The sequence below is a fragment of the Antechinus flavipes genome, chromosome 1 (genome assembly GCF_016432865.1).
Source record: "Antechinus flavipes isolate AdamAnt ecotype Samford, QLD, Australia chromosome 1, AdamAnt_v2, whole genome shotgun sequence".
In the NCBI taxonomy this organism is placed as follows: Eukaryota; Metazoa; Chordata; class Mammalia; order Dasyuromorphia; family Dasyuridae; genus Antechinus; species Antechinus flavipes.
The window spans coordinates 298725384-298735786 of record NC_067398.1 but is presented as its reverse complement, the minus strand read 5'-3'; the positions used below and the strand labels follow the sequence as shown (position 1 = coordinate 298735786).

The following is a 10403-nucleotide window of genomic DNA, read 5'->3' as shown; positions in this document are numbered from 1 at the left end:
TTCTCTCTCCAAAATTGATCTGGGACAAAGTATTAAAGACAAATAAATAATAAATTGTTATTATTTTTAAAATTAGAGGGAAAACGCAAATAAACATATCTTTCTCCTCTGGTAAAGAAGAGGTAGTATCTATAAGGACAAAATGTGGTATATAATGTCAAAAGTAGCTACCATATAATCCAAAATAATCATGATATAAAAAACAAGAGACATTGATAAAGTTCATCAGTTTAGTTTAGTTTTGTTTTTTCAGTCAGCATAAGTGGGAGCAAAAGTGGGAAAAGTAAGAGGAGTGCTGTCACCCTCTAATGCTCAAATTTAGCTGAAATATTTGATATATTAAAATTGTGAGAAAAGTCAATGCTGATTTGGAACCACACCGAAAGGAAATATGAATTCCTTTTGATGAGCAGTGTCACTCACTACTGATTCTGTATCCCAAGGAGACTGTAAAAGAGGAGAAAGAACCCAAATGTGCAAAAGCAGCTCTTTTTGTGGTGACAAAAAATTGGGAAATGGACAAATGCCCATCCATTGGGAATGGCTGAATAAGTTATCATATATGAAAGTAATAGAATATTATTGTTCTATAAAAAATGATGAACATCCTGATTTTAGAAAAACCTGGAAAGACTTACATGAATTGATGTTGAGTGAGGAGAACAGAACCAGAGAACATTGTACACAGTAACAGCAAGATTGTGTGATAATCAATGATGACAAACTTGGCTCTTCTCAGCCACATAGTAATCCAAGATAGTTCCAACAGACTTGGCTTAGAAAATGCCATCCTCATTCAGAGAAAGAATTATGGAGACTGAATGTAGATCAAAGCTTTCTATTTTCTTTTTTTTAATAGCATTTTATTTTTCTGAACACATGCAAAGATAGTTTTCAACATTCACCTTTGCAAAATCTTGTGTTCCCCATTTTTTTCCCTCTTTCCTCTGCCTCCTCAAGACACAAAACAATCTAATATAGGTTAAACATATGCAGTTCTTCTAACCATATTTCTATATTCATCAGAAGCATCCTATTTTCACTTTGTTCCTGCTTTTATTTTTCCTTGTAATTTTCCTCTTTTGGTTCTGATTTCTCTTTCACAACATGATTGATATAGAAATATGTTTTAGCTGTACATGTAAAGAGAGAAGAGACAATGCTGGAAAGGTGGGCTGGACCCAGTTCATAGAAGATCTTGTATAACAATTTAAGGAGTTTGCATTTTAATGGAAAAGTCAGGTGGTTCCTTTCTCCTGTTCTTTGATTGTGTCACTTTCTCTAAGATTCATGTCATCCATTGGACCTCAGTATGAGATGCAAGATGGCTGCAATACTTTTTCCTGAGTATGAAAACAGGAGGAGAACTGCAAAGTAAATTTCATTGTGCAGGTTAATTATCTGACAAGTATATGTTCCTAATTCCCTCCACCATTCTACCAATCAGAATTTGTTTAAAAAACTTATAATCTATGTGCATAGATAGATAGATAGATGATAGGTAAATCTATCTATCGATCTATCTAAATATGTACCCCCAACACACACACAAAGTAAAAATAAGCATGTAGATACTTAGATTGAAGAAGGAAATGGCAAACTATTCAGTATCTTTGCCAAGAAAATCCCAAATGGGATCAGGAAGAGTCAAACCCAATTAACTGATGCTACAACAACAATAACAATAACAAAGATAGACAGATAGATGAATGAATGGATTTTTGATATAGATAGATAGATAGATGGATGGATTTTTATAGATAGATATAGATAGGTAGGTAGGTAGATGAATAAATAGATAGATAGGTGAATAGACAGATGGATTATTGATAAAGATAGATAGAAGGATGGATGGATGGACAGACACTAGACTTGACTTTACTGACATAAGGTCCCACAAGAAGATATCTCTTCAACTGATGCAGGGTGATATCTTCTCTGGAACTCACAGTCCTAAAGATTTACCCAGAGCACTGTGAGATTATTTGCCCAGTCACTAAAGCAATATCAAAAACAGAACTTGAATACAGGACTGACTGAGCCCCACTGCCTCTCTGTGCAATAACTTGTGCAATTTAAAATTTTAATTTCTTCTCCTCTGACCCGCTGAAGAATTTTGAGTCTGGAAAGTGCTTTCAGCCATTTACCACCTCAGTCCCAACTAACCGTGTTGTGTTGTGCAGTCGTGAGTTGCTGTCTTGTATTTTCCTTTCCTCTAGGAAAAAAACAACAGAAACGGCCTGATCTCTCAAAGTGAGACCCAGTGCCAAGTCCCAGCGCAGAGCAAGGCTCCATTTCCAGCCAATTCAAATCCTCCTGAAAATGGGATTAATAATGGAAACACTAACAAACCCTTCACTCTCTCCCTGGTTGCCTGGCACAGGGACAAGGCGGCACGCTGAACCTCCCCAACTCCTAATTAAAAGATAATGTCAATAAATGCCCATTGTATGGGGATAAAGGCCCAGGGTTTATCTAAAACAAACAGCTGGGGGAGGGGAGAGTGGGGAAAGGCTTGGGGCAGAGCCAAGCTGCTGACTTCTGCCAGTGGAAGGCATTTGACCTGTGGCACATTTTCTTCCTTCCGTCAGTGTCTCTGTACCATGGGGCGAGCAGGGAGGGTGGCGCTGGCTTTCCTGTTGGAAAGTGAATGTAGGATTGCAGAGAGGGTCAGCTGTGCCAAAGGGCCACTGCTGGAATCTGCCAGTCTACTAGGCAAACTCTCTTCCCTCTCCTCTTCTTGCTCCTCCTCCTCCTTCTTCTCTCTCTGTCTCTGTCTCTCTTTCTCTTTCTCTCTCTGTCTCCCTGTCTGTTTCTGTCTCTGTCTGTCTCTTTGTCTCTCTGTCTCTCTGTGTGTCTCTCTGTGTCTCTGTCTTTCTCTGTCTCTGCTCTCTCTCTCTGTTTCTCTGTCTCTGTTATCTCTCTCTTAACACACACACACACACACACACACACACACACACACACACCCCACTTTTGTTAGTTCATCTTGACCCGAGAGGTACATACAATACCTGTGGCTGTTCTTGTTCTGCCTGGGTACTTGTTCTAAACAGGAAACATCAGTCTGGTGGTCCCTCTGTGTCCGGGTCCTGGGTGTACACAGCTGCCTTTTTCCTAAGGAAAGATTAGAAGAACTGGAGTCTGGAACCTTGAGGGTAGCTACTTGCTCTGTAGGACACTTTAGTTTCCAGACTCCCAATCATAATATCTGGCATTGATTTAACACGTTAAAATCTCGCTGTTCAGTCATCTCTAACCCTTCCTGAACCCATGTGGGGTCTTTTTGGCAAAGACACTGGAAGGATTTGTCATTTCCTTCTGCGGCTCATTTTCTGATGAGGAAACTGTTTCCGAGGTAAACAGGATTATGTGACTTGCCCAGGATCACACAACTATTAAATGTCTAAGGCCAAATCTGAACTCACATCTTCCTAGCTCCAAGCTCCATATCCATTGTGACACCAAGTGGTCCTACTTTAAAATTTAAAAAACACTTTCTATTTATTATCTCATTTAATTTGAACCTCCTAACCACTGTGTGAAATAGATGCTATTATTATTTCCCTTTTATAGATGAAGAAACTGGAACCAAGGAAGACTCAATGACTTACCCAGAACCACATGGCCAGTATGTGCTTGAGGCAGGATTCCAATTCATGTCTTTCCAGGTCCAACACTCTCCACTGAACTACCTCCCTCCCTGATTACACAACTCTGTTTTACCTGGCAGCACCCCCTCCCCCCCAAAAAACAACCAAAACCCAAACAAACAAACAAAAAACTGGCAGTCTCCATCAAAAGGAAAAAGGCCTTTTCTGAGGTGCAGCTGGAGAAAGAAGTGAATGACCCCCAAGTCTACTTCTAGGAACCAAGTTGCTGCCCCCTAGGTAACATAAAATGGAGGATTTTTTGTGATCATGTGGCGAATATGAATATGACTAAGGAGGCTGCAGAACAGCTAATTACTGATAGGAAGAACAGCCCTTCCAAAATTTTTTAACCATCTATGAAGAAGGAAAAAAATCTGAGTTGTCTTCTCGAAGCAAAGTATAGCACAGAGTAAGCACTTAAGTGCTTTATTCATTCATTCATTTATAGATCCCAGGCCCAGAGAAAGCAGTAAAAGTTCAGTTTACACTTAACTGTCTTATCCCATTTATTGCAGAACTTACATAAGCAGACTTTACTACTCAGGGTTACTGATTAACTGTATCACATGTCTTCCCAAGGAGATTCTAAAGTCCTTGAACATATAAGCTGTATTTTCTTCTCACAATCTCTTGTCATACCCTATGCAGTTTTCAGGCAACTGTTAACTTTCCACTTGAGCTGTGACCATCCTGAGCCATTGGAGGGCATGATCCCACCCAGATATAGGAGTTTCCAGACTCCAAATGCTTTTCCCCACAATAAATTCTTATATTGAAAACAACCTGATCATTTTAAGAGATGAAAAATTCTATGCTGAAGTCATATAGTAAAACTATCAGACGGAATATTTGAGCCCAGTTCTTACCCAGAGCCAGTCCATTGGACCAAGAGGAACACTAATATTTAACTCTTTATGTCTTATTTCTAGGGTTTACCTAGGACAAAATTTCTCTACCCTTATAGTCATAATTTGAATATTTGTCCAGGTGTGTTTAATTTAATTTTTAAAAGTTTTTTTTATTTAAAGCTTTTTATTTTCAAAACATATGCATAGGTAGTTTTCAATATTCACCCTTACAAAGCCTTACATTCCAAATTTTTTTCCCTCCCTTTCCTCTATCCCCTGCCCTAGATAGCATATGTGCAGGTGTTTTATACATATTTCCACAATTATGCTGCACAAGAAAAATCAGATCAAAAAATGAGAAAGAAAACAAAATGCAAGCAAACAACAACAATAAAAAAGCGCAAAGTCTATGTTGTGATCCACACTCAGTTCCCACAATCCTCTCTTTGGGTGCAGATAGCGCTCTCCATCATAAAACCATTGGAACTGGCCTGAATATATATATACTATTCTTTGCAATTCAATTCTTGCCTATGATCTTTAACATAAAGATAAATCCTATGGAGTTGCTGAGGAAAGTTGTGATTTATTCAAAATAACACAGACAGCTGGTGTCATAGTTAGTATTTGAACCAAAGTCCTGATTGTCGTTAATAAGATTCCATCTACTATATCTGTCCCCTAACACTGCACCTAACCTACCTTTCTCCCCCCCAAAAAAGAATATTGTTAGCAAGCCTCTTCCTAGAGAATGCAGTGTTTAAGTGATCTGGGGAAGGGGATATATCTCCTGAACCATGCAGATTATTCTAGTTTTTTCAACACTTCAATTTGTTTGCCAAAAAAGGCCTCCAGAGTGATGGCTATTTTAGGTACTTGCAATGTTACCATGATGGGAACTTCTTTCTACAATACTGACCACCTTTCTGACCTATGAAGTGGTTCTTCTCTCCATGTTTCCAGCTTGGGGACAGGAAGTTTTCAAAAAACCCAGTGCCAATGGGTGTGTGTTGGGGGCAGGAAGGAGGTGGGCACTGGAGAAGGATGTTGGTTGAAAATCTGCGTGCCAATTGGCAAATCAAACACAAGGAATGGAGCAGCTGGGACAAGCCTGTAGTCGACAGGCTTGGCCAGGCCAGGTTTGCTCTCCAAGTCTGACCTCCTTCCAGTGTTGCCTGGCCTTCACAGGAAGCAGATGCTGCCCTCTTCTCCAATGATATAATTTTGTCACTTCTTACCTTAAAGAACATTCCCTGATGTTAAACCCCTGCCTCAAACTTAGTTGCATTCCGGGGATTTAAGATAAAAAAAAATTTAGAACAATTATATATGTATGTGTGTGTGTGTGTGTGTATGCTAAATTCATAATCAAGGGATCTGAATTCAAACCCTGACCTTGTCACTGAACTACCAGCACAACTTTTTAAAATTAACTTTCTGGTCCTTATCCCTAAAAAGAAGATGCTCAAAGTAAATTACAAGAACTCTGTTGTACCTGCCCTGGGCTTCTGGGACAATCTGTATTTAGAGCTAGAAGGGACTTTAGAGGTTTCTAGAGTTAGAATCAGTGAGTTCTTTTTTTCCATAGAGAAGCAATTTTTTTAAAAAATGAAATTAACCTTCTGGAAATACTGTAACCAACCAATAACATGCAAATGCCTATTAAGAATATAAATTAAACAAATTAAAATTTCCATAACTTGTCTCTTACCCAGAAACCATCTCTTTCAGTATGTCCCCAGCCAAGCCAAGAACAGTATAGACATGCTGAATTTGGGCAGAAATATCAAGTGGTAACAGCTATCCCAGGGTGCAATGTCATAGGGACACCTGGAAGTGTAGGAAAAATGGAAAAAAAACATTTAATGGATGACCTAGGAACCCCCAAATCTGATGTCAAGTTAGGTAGAAGAACAAAGCTTTGAGGGATATGGGAAGATCTGGAATCAAGGGTGGGTGAGGAGGAATAGTAGTGGAGAAGACATAATAATGTCCAACTTATATATAAAGCCTTTACATTTTCCAAAGCACTTTCTCATTTATTATCTTAATAAGTCCTCCCAACAATCTAGTGAGACAAATCAGAGCAAATCTAATTATCTTCCTGTCCAAATTTTACAGTTGAAAGAAATAGTCGCATAGACTGTGGACTGACTATTTGGATGTTAAAATTTTCTCCTTTTTAAATTTATTTTTTTTAATTATTAAAGCTTTTTTATTTATAAAGCATATGCATGGGTAATTTTTTCACACTGACCCTTACATAATCTTTTGTTCCAAATTTTCCCCTCCTTCCTCCAACTCCTTCCCCCTAGTTGGCAGGTAGTCCAATACATGTTAAATATGTTGAAACACATGTTAGGTCCAATATATGTATACATATTTATACAGTTATCTTGCTGCACAAGAAAAATCAGATCGAGAAGGAAGAAAAAGAAAAACTGGGAAAGAAAACAAAACGCAAATAAATAACAACAGAGAGAGTGAGAATGCTATGTTGTGTTCCACACTCAGTTCCCATAGTCCTCTCTGTGGGTGTAGATGGCTCTCGTCATCACTGCACAAGTGGAACTGGTTTAAATCATCTCTTTGTTGAAGACAGCCACATCTATCAGAATTGATCATTGTATAGTCTCGTTGCCATGTACAACAATCTCCTGGTTCTGCTCATTTCACTTAACATCAGTTCATGTGAGTCTCTCTAATCCTCTCTGAAATCATCCTGCTGGTCATTTCTTACAGAGCAATAATATTCCATAACATTCATATGCTACAATTTACCCAGCCATTCTCCAATTGATGGGCATCCATTCAGTTTCCAGTTTCTGGCCACTACAAAAAGAGCTGCTACAAACATGTTTGGACATACAGGTCCCTTTCCCTTCTTTAGTATCTCTTTGGGGTATAAGCCCAGTAGAAACACTGCTGGATCAAAGAGTATGCACAGTTTGATAACTTTTTGAGCATAGTTCCAAATTGCTCTCCAGAATGACTTGGATGCATTCACAGTTCCCCCAACAATGTATCAGTGTCCCAGTTTTCCTACATCCCCTCCAACATTTGTCATTATCTTTTCCTGTCATCTTAGCCAATCTGACAGGTGTATAGTGGTATCTCAGAGTTGTCTTAATTTGCATTTCTCTGATCAATAGTGATTTGGAACACTTTTCATGTGGCTACAAATAGCTTCGATTTCTTCATCTGAAAATTGTCTGTTCATATCCTTTTACCATTTATCAATTGGAGAATGGCTTGAACGATTATAAATTTGAGCCAATTCTCTGTATATTTTAGAAATGATGCCTTTATCAGCTCTTTGGACGTAAAAAGCTTTTCCCAGTTTATTGCTTCTCTTCTAATCTTGTCTGCATTAGTTTTGTTTGTACAAAAACTTTTTGATGTTAAAATTTTCTAATTAATTTTTTTCTAAAGTTTTTAATTTGTAAGCATTTTTAAATGCTTTTTGTAGATATGATTATGGCAAGAGTGGAGGATATTGATGAATGTACTACATAGTCCCAGTGTATTTTTTTTAATTAATTTTTTTATTTTCAAAACATATGCATGGATAATTTTTTAACATTGATCCTTGCAAAACCTTGTGTTCCAATTTTTCTCCCCTTCCCCCATTCCTTTCCTAGATGGCAAGTAACCTAATATATGTTAAACATGGTAAAAATTTGTTAAATCCAATATATGCATACATATTCATACAATTATCTTGCTACACTAGAAAATCAGATCAAAAAAGAAAAAAATGAGAAAAAAATAAAATGCAAGCAAACAAAACAAAAGAGTGAAAATGCTGTGTTGTTGTCCACACTCAGTTCCCTCAGTCCTCTCTCTGGATGTTGATGGCTCTCTTCATCACAAGATCATTGGAACTGGTCTGAATCATCTCATTGCTGTAAAGAGCCACATCCATCAAAATTGATCTTCATATAATCTTCTTGTTGCCGTGTACAACAATCTTCTAGTTGTGCTCATTTCACTTAGTATCAATTCATGTAAATCTCTCCAGGCCTCTTTGAAATCATCCTAATGATTATTTCTTATAGAACAATAACGTTCTATAACATTCATATACCATAACTTATTCAGCCATTCTGCAACTGATGAGCATCAATTCAATTTCCAGTTTCTTGCCACTACAAAGAGGGCTGCCACATATATCCCAATACACTTTTTGTCTTGCACAAAGGTTGTTTTGAGATAGTTTCATTATGAGTTCTAAATTCCCTTTTTTGGGGCCTGGACTCTGGTTTATAGAGTTATTGATTTTTTTTTCTTATTAGCTGACAATTGAAGTTAATATTTAAATCTCTGGAAGAAAGACAGTCATGAGTGCCAAAGCCCAGGCCTCTTGTTTATTTAATAGACACACTCATCATGACATGTTGCAGACAAAACTCTGTACAAAAATCAAAAATGGAATCCCTCATAATATAGCCTCATCAACCCCTCTATAAGAATTTTAAGGGAAGGAACTAGAGATTTTCTGAATATAGTGACAATTAAAAGTTGCAGAGCAGGTGCTAAGCTGCACTTGATAGGGGAATTTTCTTCATCTGGAAACTCTATTTCTCAGTGACATCACAGGACCCAGCCCTATCCCTATCCCTAAAAATGATACTTCCAAAAAGAAGGCTTTTCTTTCTTATAAAAATTTTTATTATGAACTTAATCATCAATAAACATGAATATTTAGTAAACAAAGAACAAAAAAGATTATTAACCCATGAACTTCTATTACATGTAGTTTGGTTTTTTAAAGAGCATATTTTTGCATGTATTTGGAAAAACAAAATACTTTTTTAAAGAAGCTAGGACAATTTGCTCTTATCCTGTATAGCTTTCATTTTTGATTTATTGAAATATAGCTCTGAAAAAACAGATTTTTTTAAGTGCATTAAGTTTAACAATAGATTAATAATGGAATTATCCTGTTTTTTTCCCTCCTAAACTTTTCATAATTTTCTTCTATGTATTTTCAAATGTTTTAGTGATCCATTTTTTCTGCCTTTTTTTTACACTTCTATCCCTGACTGCTAACTCATCTCGCTTCCTTCTATAGAAGCCCTCCCTTGCAATAAATAAGCACCATTAAGCAAAATAAACCCGGTGTCTGAAAATGCTCATCTCATTGTGCACCATCATTTCTGCCAACAGGTGGGTGACATGCTTCATCTGTGAAGCTGTGATTGGTCACTGCAATGATCATGGAAAAGAAGCCTTTTCTTATTGATGCACCCTTCACAGAGCAAATGAAAACTGATTCCTGCTTTTTCTCAGGCTCTCCCACATAGTGTTTCTTTTATCATCTCTATCTCATGCCTATGCTTAGTCTCTCTCTAAGACACATCTAACACAATGGAAGTTCAGCCTGCCAGGAGACACCTTATTACTTTTTGGCAGGAGTGACTGCTTGGACACACTAAAGCTCTGTTTAAAGACAAGTGAGATCCATGAACTGGAGCCTCAGAAGAGATCAGCTTCCAGTGTGTTCCAGACACATGTGTCCTAATATGCCAAGCTTTCTTCTGCTGAGGCAGAAAGACTTTATTTGCCTCCCAGTCTTACTCTCTACAATTTCCTGGCTTAATGAAGGCACAAAAAGAGTTTACCTTTTATCCACACTTTCCAGTCCCCTCCTCCAACTAGTGTTCTCTTGAACTTGAGATACTTGACAGCTTAATTTTTAAGTGAAAGGGGAGCTTGAGAAGGACAAATTCTTAGTAATCAGCACTGGAACTATGAAAGAAGAATCCACCTTAAGGGCTGTCAAAGATAAACTTTTTCTTTCTTCATATTTTGTTTTAAATTTGGCTTCACTATAGCTAGGAAAGACCCCTAATATCCTGTCCTGTGAGAGCCTAAAGTCACAAGTGACGTGGGCTATATG

The 10403-nt window shown here is 37.6% G+C and overlaps 1 long non-coding RNA gene across 2 annotated transcripts; it reads right to left on the bottom strand.

Moving 5' to 3' along the window:
- Positions 1-234: 234 nt before the first annotated feature.
- LOC127555485 (uncharacterized) lies at positions 235-6310 on the bottom strand. 2 transcript variants are annotated; one of them, XR_007952232.1, is made up of 3 exons: positions 6213-6310; positions 3015-3117; positions 235-1367 (listed from the first exon to the last, which is right to left on the bottom strand). It is a non-coding gene; the product is annotated as an uncharacterized LOC127555485 (long non-coding RNA). The 2 variants fall into 2 exon arrangements; XR_007952226.1 differs by lacking the exon at positions 6213-6310 and adding an exon at positions 3615-3727.
- Between the last annotated feature and the right edge of the window lie 4093 nt (positions 6311-10403).